The sequence below is a fragment of the Peromyscus maniculatus genome, chromosome 2, assembly GCF_049852395.1.
Source record: "Peromyscus maniculatus bairdii isolate BWxNUB_F1_BW_parent chromosome 2, HU_Pman_BW_mat_3.1, whole genome shotgun sequence".
Classification (NCBI taxonomy): domain Eukaryota; kingdom Metazoa; phylum Chordata; class Mammalia; order Rodentia; family Cricetidae; genus Peromyscus; species Peromyscus maniculatus.
The window spans coordinates 95,654,292-95,670,364 of NC_134853.1; the positions used below are offsets into that span (position 1 = coordinate 95,654,292).

The window sequence follows — 16,073 nt, forward strand, 5'->3', positions numbered from 1 at the left end:
GTCTACCTTAGGCTCTCCGTGGCTGAAGTTTTATGAAGCAGGTGGATCTGAGGTCCAACCTTACTACTCTTGCTAGATATTATATATATATATATTAGAAAGACCCCTTTTTACTTTAAAGATTTGCTGTAATGGAAGAAGACATATGTATGTGAACCTTCACTCATATTATTTCTTAGTTTTGGGCATTTTATTTAACTAGACACATAATTATTGATACACACATTAGGCTAGGTAATTTAAAATGTTCTACATGTCCCATTGTGGGCATTTCCCTTACCCTTCTTTTTCTATGGTCCCGGTGATGCTGCTCTGAAAGTACACTAGTTTCTATTGCTGCTTTATCAAAGCACGATGTCATTGATGCTTAAAAATATCATCTCTTCATCTTCTTACAGGTTAGAAGGTTAGAGGCTCAGGTTTGACCTCACCAGCCAAAAATCAAATTGTTTCACAGGCTAGGTTTGTTACTGTAAGCTGTGAGAATAAGCAGGATTTCCCTTCCTTCCCTTGTTTAGGTTGCATGTCAAATACTCTTCTAGTGCTTGATGTGAGATGTGTTTCCTAGTAATGTCAGACGCTAACTCCACCCCCACCAACATGACTGCCCAAATGTGAACTGGACAAGGACAACACAAATGGACATGACAAAATAGAGGGGGGAAGTCCATGAGGTTTTAATCCTATGCAAAGAATTATATAGGCAACAATGGAAAGCTGGGATTGGGAGAGGTGTTGTTCCCTAGGGAAGCGCTTACCAATTGGTCAGTCCTGAAAACATACATACAAGTACCAACTGAGCAGGTTATATTTAGAAATACACACATACATATGTACACACACATTCATGCAGTGATAATGAAAAATGAAGCCATGCATTTGAAGGGGAGTTGGAAAGAGTGCATAGGAAGATTTGGAGGTAGGAAATGAAAGAGAGAAATATTGTAGTTATTAGCTCAAAATTTAAAAGAAAAATTAAAAAGAATAAGAGACATTATGGCCAAGGCAACTTATAAAAGAAATCATTTAATTGGTGGCTTATTTGCATTCACTTTCAGAGTATGAGTCCATGGTCATTTTGGCAGGCAAGGTAGTAAAACAGTAGTTGAGAGCTTATATGAGAGAAAGAAGGAGGGTAGGGGTATGGAGAGAGAGAGAGAGAGAGAGAGAGAGAGAGAGCGCGAGCAAGCTAACTGGAGATAAAGTCGGCTTTGGGCTTTTGAAAACTCAAAGCTCTTCCCCAGTGACACACCTCTTAATCATTTCTAAATGCTTTTACCAAATGCACGCTAAGCATTCAAATATGAGCCTTTGGGGCTCATTCAAAACAGCCCAGGTTGCTAGTTAAAGTACTTCAATAGAGTTGTAAGAGTAAGGTCCTTTTTCTTGCTAATTGACAGGCACTGATTGGGTTTTGTTTGTTTTGTTTGTTTGTTTTTGAAACATAGAAAGTTGTATTCAAGAATATTATAGATTAAATATGACAAAATAATACATACAAAGGGAATGGGATAATGCATGCAGCTGTTCTGGCATCAGTGGTGTGAATATCCTGGATAAGATGATGGTTTCTTTGGACCTACTGATGGGGACAATTCTTCATATGCTTATTAAGTGTTTGCTGGTTTGTTTGTTGTGCAGGGCCTAACTCAGGCTCTCACACTTGCTAAGTACACGGTGCCCCTAAGCTACACACCCAGTCCTGTTTATTTCTGTAAGTCATGATGGCTACATACAGATCTTACTTATTTCACTGTTTGTAGTTAAGCAAGAAACCCAGAAAATGCCCTTGGTTTAGTAGAATGGTCTGGGGAGCTAATTCACGGGCTCTATATAAGATATAATGTGGAAATGATTCAGGACTCAAGCATACAGGGATCTTGAGTAGTCTTATTTCCTACTGCATGAACATTGCTAATTGGGATAATTGACATCACTTGGAAACTCTTCTAATGCCACGGAAGCCAGGTCCCCTGAAAGGCTTCCTTAAGTAAAGAGGAAATTTACTTGATATTTTAAAATCTAGTAGATCTATGCAGGGTGTGGAAATAATTTCTACAGACCTTTCTCAAACCCTTTCATATCATTATTTTAGAACAAACAATGTTGAAATCTACATTTTTTTTTCATGTACAATAAAACATTTAGCGATTTTAGGGATTTGGATGAGAATATCATCAAGGGATTTAGAGAGCCTAACCTTATCTGCCTAACACCAAGAGTGCAAATTAGCAAATGATAGACTGATAATTGAAAATCTACTTTGTATAAGTAACTGGTGTTGCCTGCTTAAAAACAGCAATTTATTCTTTTAATAGAAAATTTTGAATGTTTCAGTAGTCTGTGCACTCTTAGTATTACCATTTCTATTCTTAGTCAATTATTTTTCTTATACTAAAATGTAATGTGATTTTCTTGTAGACTTTAGTTGTTTTTGATCTCTATTTTTGATATCCAAGATAGATAACCTAATAAATTTATAGTATTGTATATGTATATAGCTTTTGACCATTTGACCAACCCATAATGTGTGGGTTAGTTATGGATTGTGGTAAACAGACTTGTAGCTTTGTGGATGCCCTATTTGTTAGTCTTATTATTGCCTTTTTAAAAAATTCATTCTAAGTGGTAGAATTCATGATTTGTAAGTGTTGATGAGTAAAGGTTTTTATTATTGTAAACATACTTTTGCTTTTTCACAGCTAGACCAGGAGTGTAAAAGTGCCTGATAAAGTCTCTGCTGGAGATACAGCATTAACTGATGAGTGTAGCATAACCTGTGCTCTACATCTTCTTCATAATATAGACATATATGTAAATTATTCATCTATATGCTATGAAATAATTTCACTTTATTTCTAATTGGATGTCTCAGTAAAGAATTATTACAAAAGGCTATTTTAAAAGAAAACAAAACCGATTAGAATACCTAATCATTTTCTCTGTGAGAGATCTTTGATTATAAGCTTTCAGGCTTATTTGGTAGAGAAAACTGTCGCTACTTTAGGTGGCTAGTTGAAAGAGAGAAAAACTCTATTTACTGATACTGTGCTTGCTTCATGTTGGTGCTGGTCTGGAAACCAGAAGTGAGAATATTTGGCATTGCATAGGTTACAGTACTGCTTTTTTTGTCCTTTGATGCTTACCTTCTGGTGGTGTCTCTGTAATGGGATGGAGGGGAGTGGGATAGGTTTCAGCTGAAATGATTAATGACCTGTTGATAATGTATGTAGAGGTCAAGAAAGCTTTGTTCTTAAGATCTGGCTTTGATTGACTAGAAATCCCATACCATCATTGGTATCAAACTCAATACCTCTTCCAAATTGCTACAAGTTTTTGGAGTTCATTATCTTTAACTAAAGTGGATTTGAAGGCTATTTCAGAATCTTTCTAAGATGTTCTTTTTCACAATATTATTTAAAACTCCCATTTCTTTCCAACTTAGATCTAGTAGCAGTTTAGTCTGATCATTTTTGTTTACAAGAGGTCTCTAATACTCTATGTACACATCTTTGACATTGTTATTTTCTTCAATCAGGACCATTTAGCTCTCTGTTGTTCCCTTGACTTGTAGAATTTGACAAGGCACTCCAGAGCAACAGGACTTTTGTATTTAACAGGGTTATGCTACCTGAGAAGGTGTTTATATAGTTTGTCATGGTTTTACTAAACTAAGATGATTCTCATAATCATCCCTGTAGTCTTATGTTCCTTTCCTGGCACATAAGCTGTCTTTGATTGGGGAGTACTCAAGAGTCTGCTCAGAAAGAGGTGCTGGGCTGCATATTTGTGCAGGAATATGTGGGAATGGTTTTTCTGAGAAATGCTGTTCAGATCTTGCTCTTACAAATCAGACTTTCACAAAACTGAAACCAAGCTAATAATGTTCTTTGAGATCATTTATAACTATGTACACAGTAGGCTTACATAGTGTGTACTCAACTTGTTCAGAATTATCTGTCCTCTAATAAAAACATACTTAGCTCCCTGTAGTCTTATGGTTTGGAATGCCCCAGTATATCATGTTCCTTATTTTTCTATTGTGTTCTTGCATACTCCCAACTCAGAACAATGTATGTGTGTCTGAGCTGTGGTGACCAGGTCTAAGACCTTCCATTAGAAGCATTGAGGTGTTGAAAGCAGCACCCCCTCCCCATGCATATGTTGGAAAATACATATGGTAGAGTTAGTAGGGCCAATAAAACAACTTTCTACCTTATGAAATTCCAGTTAAAGATGGATGAAGACAAGTTCCTCACTGCTTGTCCTTATCATATTGCTTGTGCAGTTTGGTACATAAAGATAATGGTCTTTGTTCATGGCTACTAGGACTAATTAGACTCTCTTAGCTTACACTACTCTTTTAGATTTACACAGGAAGATCAAAACTCTAAGGGCCACTCTTGAGTAAAGGACACCAAGAGTTAGCCTTTTCTATTTCATGTGACATCACCAGAAGGAACAGTACATTTTGTCTTTAGGGAGACTCCCTGAAGGGCTTTTAGTAACTGCCATGTGCAAAACTTTAATGTTAGTAGATAGAATATACTGTTTACTTATTTTAGGAATCTTCATTGCCTTAAACATCAGAGTAATGTAGAATAATATTGCTATTATCCCCCGGTAAAGATTTAAAAATATATAAAAGACAGGGTAGCAGTTGAAGCCAAACATCTCTGCATATTTGAATTATGCATTAAATTTTGTAACATTCCTTTGTGTCAAAATGGAGCCCAAGCTTATTTCTGTGTAGCTGCAGTGGTACTCACAGGCCTGCATCCTGTCTAGGCTGTAGGAATGAGCTAGCTTGCAGGTTTTTGTTTTAATTCTTTCATGTGGTAGGATGAAATGTAGTTCTTTAGAGGCCGGATTTGATATATAGGTTCATTATTATTACTACTACTGCTACAATTATTATTATTATTATTGTTTTGCCATTGTTTTTATTAATTTCACATAAAAACCCTGGTAGCTGTTAAAGCTTTGGCTTAAATTTGAGCGTGAGTGTTCAAAGACATTTATGAAAGTATTTTGTTTTGGTGATGTGGCAGCTGTAAGCATTGTGAAAGCTATTTACTGTACTGATTGTTTCAGGGATAGTCATGTCTTACCTACATTCTTGGAAAGTGAGTAATTTTTACATTACAGTGTGTAGAGTGAGAGACTTCTTATGATGCATTAATGATACTGTTGTCTTAGGAGAGGGTACAGTAGTGGGTGACCCTTTGAGTTGATTTTATTTGAAGTAATTTTATATGTCATATATGTAGATATATTTATATCATTCATATATGTCAGAGAGTTGAAAATTGAACTTCAGAGCTAAAAATATTTTCTGACACGATTCAGAATTACTAATTTAAATTCAGCTTACTAATTTAAAGATTCTGACATTTGAATTCTCAGGCATTTGAATAAGTTTGGAAAGAAATGGTAGAAAATTTTGAAGTTTTTTTTTTTAAATCTGCAATTGATTTTGAATAAGAAATTGTCTAGGATATAAGTGCCAGGGTATGAATTCATTCTATGTTACATGTCAGTCTTTTTTTTTTTTTTTTTAAGTGAAACAAAAAAAATTAAGTTAATTAGACATATTCAGTTTGGGGCAGTCTTTGTTCAAAGACTCCAACATCATTTTTAAGTGAATTTCTAGGTTTTATTTTATTCATTTGTTTGCTTATTTGTTTGTTTGTTTGTTTCTTTCTTTCTTTCTTTATTTTTCCATTTCCTTGCTAGCTGGGACAATTCAAATCTCCTTATGCATCTTGCTGATTTTCTGCTTCTGGGAGGTTAACCATGCTGTCTTAGTTAGGGTTACTTTTTGCTGTGATGAAACATGTTCAAAGCAACTTGTGGAGGAGGGCTTACAGTTATATATAACAGTTCATCATCAAAAGCAGCAAGGGCAGGAACTCATGTAGGGTAAAACCCAGAGGCAGGAGCTGATACAGAGGCCATGGACAAGTGCTGCTTACTGGCTTGTTCCCCTGCCATTTTCAGTCTACTTTCTTATAGAACTCAGGGCCACCAGCCCAGGGATGGAACCACCCACAGTGAGCTGGGCCCTCTATCATCAATCACTAATTAAGAAATGCCTTACAGCTGGGTCTTATGGAGGCATCTTCTCAATTGTGGTTTCCTCATTTCAGATAACTCTAGTTTGTGTGTCAAGTTGACTTAAGACTAGCCAACACACATGCTTATACTGAGCATAGTGAGGGCACCCGATTGGCATTGTGTACTACAATCCAGAACTCTTGGTCCAAGCTATCCTCTTGCCTCAGACCTATGAGTGACTGGGTTTTACAGGTGTGTGCCATTGCACGTTTCATTGTGTCATAAAGCATTAGTCTAATAATATTTACCTGCCATTACTGTATGTAAAGGAAAGAATACCCAAACAGCCTTGCATTTGTTCATTGAACAGGTCTCTCCTTCCCTTTCTTTCTGTCCTTGTGTTTGGGCTTAAACCCATGACCTTGGACATACTAGATGAGAGATGAGAGGTGTACTATTAAGCTACATCAACAGCTTCCAGGTCTATATTTCTTAAAGTATTGCATAATTTTGTGTTGTGCAGTTGTAGCTTGTGAAGTTCATATTTAGTAACTAAGTAACTGATACAGTTACAAAGATAAATGGAAAATGCACTTCACTGAGTTTAAAGATAATGCCAGCATTTAAACCTAGGCAGGCTAAGTGAAGTATATCCCCACTTTACCACTAAATCTACTTCATGACCCCAGCCAGGCTCCTCACTTTCCTATTTGAGAAGTTTAGCAAAAAAATAGCCTCAGGAGAATTTAGTAGGTGCTGCTGAAACAACACATTACTTTAAAGTTGGTGTCATATCTAGTCACACGGAAACTTTGCCACCAACAAATCTGGCATAAATTTCCAGTTAGTCCTTCTACAGAAGCCCTTCCAAACTTAAGAAGCTTCGTGATCTATGGGAAAATGAGAGCTGCGGCAGAAGTGCATGCACTACCATTTCTTGACTTGTAGCTTCACCCCAATACATTGTTTTATTTTATTGTCTATATCTGTATATGCTATTTTCATACAGTGCTCCACATCCAAGGATCAAAGCCTTGAACAGATTGGGAGAGAACTATAAATAAATTATAGCCAATTCACAAAAGATAACAGTTCAATTTGATGATGCAAACATTTGGTAAGTAGCAAATGAAATTTTCATCTAATAAAATCGACAGGAAATATAATTCTTACATAATTGAGAATCATCTCCTCAGCACAACAAATTAAGACCAATAACATCCTCCAAAACTGTCACTGATTAGGAAAAGAACAATGAGGGGAGCCCACTAGTTCAAAGGACTAAGAAGACTAATATTCATGAGACACTGTGATCCACACTACTATGGAATCATCAGTTTGAAAACAAAAATAATGAGATATTTTAATATTTAATCACCATAGTTGCTGATATAATTTACAGAATCCAATACAGATTCTTGAATATAAACAAGTAATAAGCATTTAGTACATATCAGCAAAAGCCAATATGCAATTCAGGATTAAATTAAAATAATAAATATTTCATTCTAAACATAGTTACAAAGAATTTTATTTTAAATCTTAAAAAAATAGTGTGGGTTTTGAGTGTGTGTGTGTATGATTTCTGTTGTATGTATATTTGTGCACATTTGTAGGTGTTTATTTGCTTGTTTGTTCATGTATGCTATGTGTGATGAACATGTGTATGTTTATGAATGTATATATATCTTTATATTTTTGTGTTTGCATGTGTAAGCATATGTGTAGATAGCAGGATAACTTTGTGAATAGGTTCACTCTTTTCACCATGGGTTTGGGGATCATACTCAGGTGTTCAGGTTTGTGTGGCTAACATTTTTATCTGCTGAGATTTGACAGGTCAGTTAGATCCAAATGGATCCAATAGATATATTGTTTTATTTGATTGTAATTTTGTTACGTGAAATCCATTTTTTAATTTTCTCTTGTCTTGTCTCGTCTCGTCTCGTCTCGTCTCGTCTCGTCTCGTCTCTTCTCTTCTCTTCTCTTCTCTTCTCTTCTCTTCTCTTCTCTTCTCTTCTCTTCTCTTCTCTTCTCTTCTCTTCTCTTCTCTTCTCTTCTCTTTTCTTTTCTTTTCTGGAAGTTAATGCTGTCCCTGCTTCTGTCTTCCCTGGTGACTCACAGAATGGTTTTATTTCTGCTACTTTTGATGTAGTGTTATGTTTAAAGTATTACTTTTCTAGTCTGTGTTGTTAGAAACTAGTAAACAATAGCATACATTAAACATATATTAGATTCAAATATTCTCAGAATAACATGATGCAAAAACCGAAAACAGCCCTGACATTACAATAGGTAAATGAGAGGATAGCTCCTTCAAAGCAAGCACATCCTCTCCAATTCCCCCATTGTCTCACCTTCCCTATTCTTGGTAGGTTATGAAGATACTTTGGGTCTCCCATACCTGGGCCTGCTCATTAAATTCACGTATCATAAGTACCTCATTCTTTGTTTATTTTCATTTGCTACTCATGATTCTAATGTCCTTTATTCTTTTTTTTTTTTTTTTGGTTTTTTCGAGACAGGGTTTCTCTATGTAGCTTTGCGCCTTTTCCTGGAACTCACTTGGTAGCCCAGGCTGGCCTCGAACTCACAGAGATCCGCCTGCCTCTGCCTCCCGAGTGCTGGGATTAAAGGCGTGCGCCACCACCGCCCGGCTTCTAATGTCCTTTATTCTTAATAAATTATTTTGGCATATTATAATTTAGTTATTTGAGAACTAGAATGAACATTGGTTGTTCCTATATAATGCCAGTGATAATAGCCAGGATTGAACTACAGAAGATCTCTGCTGAATAAGAATAGGTAAGACTTGATTAATAAAAGTTTGCTGTCCAAGCTTCAAGAAGATTAATGTTGAGAATTCTAACAATTATTTTTCCTTAAGATTTCTGGCAGAGCTCTACATAAAGGAATTATATGGTCACGTGTCTACTGGAACTTGTTCTCATTCTCTGAATTGAGTTTGTCTCCCTGACCTGAGAATGTATTCAACACAGAGTTAGAAATTTGTTATCTTTGAAATGGACCTCTACTAATTTTTATTTAATTAAGTATTCATTGATTTCTTTTTTTAAGGCCAGAGTCTCATATATTCCAGGCTGCCCTTGCACTATCTATGAAGTTGAGAATAACTTTGAGCTTGTGTGAGCTCAGGCCTGAGTTTTCTACCTAGGCCTTTACCTCTTGAGTGCTGAGGTTATAAGTATGAGCCACCCTACCTGGTACCAGGACAGACCATAGAAATGATTTCACCCAATGCCAGGTTAGTGAACCAGTGATTTTCTTCAGGTTATCCACAGGAGTATGTGCTACTCAAAGGCCACAACTTATCCCAGCATCAGGGACACAACTAACGAAGGTTTCATCCTTAGAGATTCTTGTATAACTTGCGGGCAGCTGGGGCAGTAGAAACATTTTTTCTCTCCAACAATTAATTGGTTACTTGTTTTTGCTCTTTTGGGAGGCCCACCACCTGGCTCCCAAAGAAATCACACATGGAGGCTTGTTCTTAATTATAAATGTCCAGCCTTAGCTTGACTTACTTCTTGCCAGTTTTCCTTAACTTTAAATTATCCCATCTGCCTTTTGCCTCTGTTAAGTCTTACTCCTATTCCGTGGCTTGCTGTGTAGTAGCTGGGTGGCTGGCCACTGGAGTCCTCCTTCATCTCTGGCTACTTCTTTTCTCCTTCTATTGATTCTTTCTGCCAACCCCACCTATCCTTTTTCCTTGCTATTGGCCATTTAGTTCTTTATTAGGCCATCAGGTGTTTTAGATAGGCAAAGTATCACAGCTTCACAGAGTTAAACAAATGCAACATAAACAAAAGTAACACCAACATGGTCCCTAAATGTGAGCTGAACAAGCACCGCACCAATGAACACCCCAGATTGGATGGGGGAAAGCCCATGAGGCCTTAATCCTGTATACACTAAAAAACTATAGGCAACTGAGGGAAGCTGGGATTGGAAGTGATGGCCTTCTCCAGGGTACAGCACACTAGTACCAAATGGTCAGCCACCAAAATATACATAGAACTAACATTATACAGACTGAGTGGATTTTATTTAGTAATATACATGTATATGTACATATTCATGCAGTAACAATGAAAGAAGAGGCCATAAATTTGAAGGAGAGTGGGAAAAGGTATATGGTAGGTTCTAGAGGGAGGAAAAGAAAGGGTGAAACGAAGTTAATTATACTATAATCTTAATTTAAAAAAAGGCAAAAATATGAAGGGGCAAGACTTTTAACACCACAGAAGAAAAGCTTGTATGTTAGAAGTTAGTAAATACAAATATTACCAGAGGATACATCCCTAGGGCCTTCCCAGAGCAGTTACTGGGAGATGATTGTGGTGTTTTGACTGGGAATATCCCTTGTAGTCTCAGATATTTGGACACATGGTTCCCAGTTGGTGGTGCTGATTTGGGAGGGTTAGGCGGTGCTTCCTTTCTGGAGGTAGCATGTCACTCGAAGTAGACTGAGACTAAAAAAGTGTTTCACCTACTTCCAGTTTCTTCTCTGCTTTCTGCTTGTCAGTGGAGGTGTGAAGTTTCTGCTTCCTGCTCCTGATTGCTGCCATGCTCCCCCTGCAATTATGGACTCTAGCCCTCTGAAACGTTTTTAAAAATTAATCAGTTAATTTCCCCCCAGCCTGATCAGTTTCCCCCTTTCCTTCCTCTCCTCCCAGTCCCTTTTATATCCCCTTCCTTCCCAAACTCATCCTCCTTTCTGTCAGCCATGGCATATCAAGTTACAGTAACACTAGTCACCTCCTCTCCTTTTAAGGCTGGACAAGACAATCCAGTAGGAGGAAAAGATCCCCAAAGCAGGTAGCAGAGTCAGAGACAGACACTGCACCTTCTGTTAGGAATCCCATAAGATTACCAAGCTACATAACTGTAACAGTGGGCCTAGGTCAGTCCCATGCAAGTTCTCTGGTAGGTGGTTCAGTCTCTTGTGAGCCCCTATGAGCCCAGGTCCATTTTCTTGTGGTATTCTTGGCCCCTCTGATTCCCATAATCCTTCCTTCCCTTCTTCCACAGGATTCCTGGAGGTCCAACTGTTTGACTATGGGTCTTGCATCTTTTTCCATAAGTTGCTGGGTGAAGCCTCTCTGATGACAGTTGGGCTAGGCCCTCACCAATGAGTATAGCAGAATATTATTGGACACCATTTCATTGACTTTTTTTCAGTCATGTTTGGTTCTATCCTAGGTCTCTGGGCTGTCTAGCCTCTGGATCCTGGCCCTCCAGACTGTGTTGAGGGTGGGCTCCCTCGCATAGTATGGATCTCAAGCTGGTCCTGCCATTGGTTGGCCACTCCCATAATTTTTGTGTCACCTTGTCTCAGCATCTCTTGTAGGCAGCGCAAATTGAAAGTCAGAGGTTATGTCTGGGTTGAGGTCCCAATCCCTCCACTGGAAGTCTCTCCTGGTTACAGGAGATGGCCATTCCAAGTACCATATCTCCCATTGCTAGGAGTCTTAGCTAAGGTCACCCTTGTAGATTCCTGGGAGTTTCCATTGCATTAGGTTTCTGGCTTATCCAAGCCCTCTGAAATCTTAAGCTAAAGTTGCCATGCTTATGGTGTTTTATAACTGCAACAGAGAAGTAACTAATACCATGAGTATATTTTATGTGTAATTTTTCTGAAGACTATCAATGATACTTTCAATGATATTATTTTTCCATAAGCTGCACTGGATATGACCAATAATTTCCTAAATTTGTTAGTAGAAAAAGAAATTGTTTTGTTGCACATTATTTCTATAGAAAAAAAGGTTGTTTGGGTTTATGCTTCCAGTGGGTTGGAGTCCATGATGGCAGAGCAAAGGCATTGTGCTTGAAGTACCAATTAAGTGAGCGCTCATTGATGTACAATTTTTACTTATCATAAAGATTAAACATTGCTCTCATGTTTTTTAAAATCTATTTTTCAAGCTTTCTTGATACATTAGAAGAAGTATTTTTCTACTTAAGGTTATTTTTTTTCTTCTTTTCCTTTTTGGAGATAGTCTTCTGGTATAGCACGGGCTGGCCCAGAACTCACAGAGATCCATTTGCCTTTGCTGGGACTGAAGGGATGCACCACTATGTCCAGATCCTGGCATGTGATTTCAGCATAGCAATACATTATTGCTAATTACAAAGTTCACATTTGAGAAACAAGCACTCCCCTTACCTAAGCAAAACAACAGCAACAAAAACCTCACATAATGGTCTACTAATATTTTAAGTAATTTTGTGGTTTTTATTTTGGGCAATATTAGTAACTGTCTTGGAGTACTCAAAGTCTGAGGTCACAGTTATGTATTCTTTGTCATAGCTTTATAATAGGATAGCTCTCTACGGATATACAATTTAAAAATAACATGGGAAGAGGTTAACTCTGTGTGTGTGTGTGTGTGTGTGTGTGTGTGTGTGTGTGTGTGTGTGCGTATACACACTATCTTTCATCTTTTTCGTACATTTAAAAATATAGCATTGATATGGTCATACACATTAAAAATTTAAAAAGCAATTTTATTTTTAAAGTAGTCAGGACAGAGGTGTAACTTCATGCTATACCCAGCATTTGACTAAACATAACTATCAAAGGGTATAAGACAGTTTCTTATGAAATTAAATATGGGTGACAACTTATATTTGTTACCCCAAATTCCATGTTTCAATATGGTAACTGTTTGGTGAAGTTATTAAAGTAACAGAATGAAAAAAATTATTAATCAAGGCATATTTAATATACACAGGTAGAAAAAAACCTATGGATATCTTATATACAAATGGATATCTTAGCTTCTCTGCTCAAGTGATAAAACACTGACAAAAAGCACCTTAAGGGAGGAAATGTTTATTTCAGCTTAATCGTCCAGGTAAGGACCATTTTCGGAAGTTGGGATAGAAACTCAAACAGGAACCTAGAGGCTGAAACTGAAGCAGAGCCGCGGCAGGAACATATCTTAGGGTCTTGCTCACTGTGGCTTATGTAGTTTGCTTTCTTATATAACCCTGGACCATTTGCCCAGAGGTGGCACCATTCATCATTAGGCGTACCCACATCAATCATTAATAAAGAGAATGCCCTGTAGACATGCCTGCAGGTTACTTTGATGAAGGCAGTTTCTCAGTTAATATTCCAGCTCCCGAAATGATTCTAGTTTGTCTTAGCCTGATAAAACCCAACCAGCAAAGTGTTGAAATCTTTTGGTTGGTAGAAACTTGTGTTTTGTTAAGTTAAAAAATGCATCCCAAAAGGCTTTATCATCTAGCCATAAGGTATTAGGATAGATGTTATGAAGGTCAAGGAATGGCTGTTTAGGAAGGTAAAGATTAAGCTCTAGACCTGCAACATTCTTACCTCTCCACAATTGTAATTTTAATCAGTTTCTCAATTTTGTAAAAGTTTCAGCTGAAGGAGAAACTTCTTTCTGAGATCTTTACTTCACAATATCAACTCAAACAAAACAAGATACTTGGTTTTGACACAGCAAAGAATTTCAGGACTAGCAAATGAAGTAGAGTTAGGGTTTAGAAATGTTGTATATATTCCCCCCTTCTGTCTCCCTCTCCCTCTCCCTCTCCCTCTCCCTCTCCCTCTCCCTCTCCCTCTCCCTCTCCCTCTCCCTCTCCCTCTCCCTCTCCCTCTCCCTCTCCCTCTCCCTCTCCCTCTCCCTCTCCCTCTCCCTCTCCCTCTCTCCCCCTTCTTTCCCCTCCCTCTCCGTGTGTATGTGTGTGTAGGATACCTGTGCCCTTCTGTTTTTGTTCTTAGAGGCAGAGGTTGATGTTGGGTGCCTTCTTTTGTTGTTGCTGTCCAACTTATTTTTTGACACAGGATCTCTAATCCATCTAGACCTCACTCATTGACTATACTAGTTAACCATAGGGATCTGTTTGGCTTTTAAGTGGGTTCTTATGCTTGTGTGGTAGGCAAGTTATGAACTAAACCATTTCACCAACCTTTAAATATACTTTAAAATACATTTAAACACTAGCGTTTAGAGGAAAAGACATATGAAGGAAATGAGTTTCAATTTCTCCTAAAAGAGAATAGCAATTTATTGTCTTTAACTAGTCGATTTGGATAGCAAAATAACTTAAGGCTATCACAGAGGCCCTGGAAAGGAGTTGACTGTGAAGGCAAAGCACTCCTTCATAGGAATGTAGGAAGATGGGATATCTTTATGGTACACAGTTAATAATCATATTTGAGTTTCCTAAAAACTGTTCGAAAGAGAAATGAAACACTCTCTTGGTTGTATACTTTTCAAGTCTTAAGCCTGTCTCATTACTGTTTTAACATAAAGCTTCAGTTTATGAAAAGAATGTTTTCTTTAAGTTTGTGATAGGATCTCTCTCTCCAACCCTGATCTGTGGATTTCTTGACATGCTGCTTTCTCATATTATTGTTTCTTGGAATACTTTTTCACTTATTCATAGGTCACATCAGAGAAATATTTGGATGTTTGGAGAATATGGAAAAGTTTTACAAGGCATTAGTGCCCAATGATTTTGATTATTGGAAAGCTAAGAATATAATATTCATTTTCTATTTAATTACATAGAAACATGTTGTTGGAGGGCTTCTCTCCACATTCCACCAAGCCCCGCAGTCCCACAATCCACGTATAAAATAATCACTCAGGCCGGGCGGTGGTGGCGCACGCCTTTAATCCCAGCACTCGGGAGGCAGAGGCAGGCGGATCTCTGTGAGTTCGAGGCCAGCCTGGGCTACCAAGTGAGTTCCAGGAAAGGCACAAAGCTACACAAGAGAAACCCTGTCTCGAAAAAAAAAAAAAAAAAAAAAAATCACTCAGACGCTTATATTACTTATAAACTGTATGGCCGTGGCAGGCTTCTTGTTAACTGTTCTTATATCTTAAATTAACCCATTTCTGTAAATCTATACCTTGCCACGTGGCTGGTGGCTTACTGGCGTCTTTATATGCTGCTTGTTCTGGCGGTGGCTGACCATGTCTCTCTCTCCTTCTTCCTGTTTCCCCAATTCTCCTCTCTCTTTGTCCCGCCTATACTTCCTGCCTGGTCACTGGCCATCAGTGTTTTATTTATATAGAGCGATATCCACAGCACTTCCTCTTTTCTTCTTTTTTTAAAAAGGAAGGTTTTAACTTGAACATGGTAAAATTACATATAATGAAACAATTATCGAGCAAGAATTACAGTTATAATATTAAAGAAGATGTCCTATCTATCTTATATTTGTGAGTTTAAGGTTTTATACCTAAGTTATCTTTTATCATAACTGAGGAAATTACAACTATCTAGTCTTTAACCATATAAAAGACATCAGAAGGATATAATATTACCTGAGAAATGGAAGAAGGATGTATGTAAATTTTGGGAGTCTTGCAGGGTAGACAGAGATAGCTGACAGCCTGGACAGTCACCTAATGTTCCTTTGTAAAGTTGGGGCATCTGTCTATAGCTCACAGGGCTAGAGTCTCTCTGTCATACCCTCCTATATATCTATATCATATCCCCTTTTGTTTTTTAGAAAGAGTTCGCATTTATAATCAACCTGTTTTAAATAAAAATACTGGTTTTTCTCTGTCCCACACCAGAGGGCTCTTTTGATTTGGGACACAAGAATCTCTTAACCATTTTTTTTTTAAAAAAGCAATATGTCTGGGTTTAGAGGGGGACTGAGCCAATTACACCTCTAAAGCCAGCTTGGTATATTTGGGAGTTTGGGCGTAGCATTTCTTACTACTTCCTGTTGGAGGGGGGCGCTATATCTTATGGGGATGCAAAGAAAATTTTAGGCTTATGGGGTAGTCCATGAGGCTGTATTGTGTCAGCCAGTTGCCTTGAAACCGTTTTGGATGTTAGATTATCTGGGCCATGGTGTCATCGGAGACCTTTTAGGGGGTCTTGGCTGGTGAAACCTGATGTATTTTAATCTGGAACCAAATACTTAGCCTCTGGCTTTCTGTGGAAACAAAAGCAGAACCTCTTTTCCAAATCAACATATCCTTACATCCAAATTTTGA

General features: G+C 37.7%; 1 protein-coding gene across 6 annotated transcripts in view; it reads left to right on the top strand.

The window, feature by feature from the left end:
- Kdm4c (lysine demethylase 4C) overlaps positions 1-16,073 on the top strand; it is a 209,741-nt gene that overhangs the window by 87,921 nt on the left and 105,747 nt on the right. The window contains exon 9 of one of the 6 annotated variants that reach the window (XR_001578650.3): positions 7,067-7,174. The exons of 4 other annotated variants lie outside the window; for them this stretch is intronic. The gene's annotated coding sequence lies outside the window, so the exon portion shown is untranslated. Of the gene's footprint in view, positions 1-7,066; positions 7,175-16,073 lie in introns of those variants that run through there. One more of the 6 variants, XM_042271299.2, reaches the window with a different exon arrangement.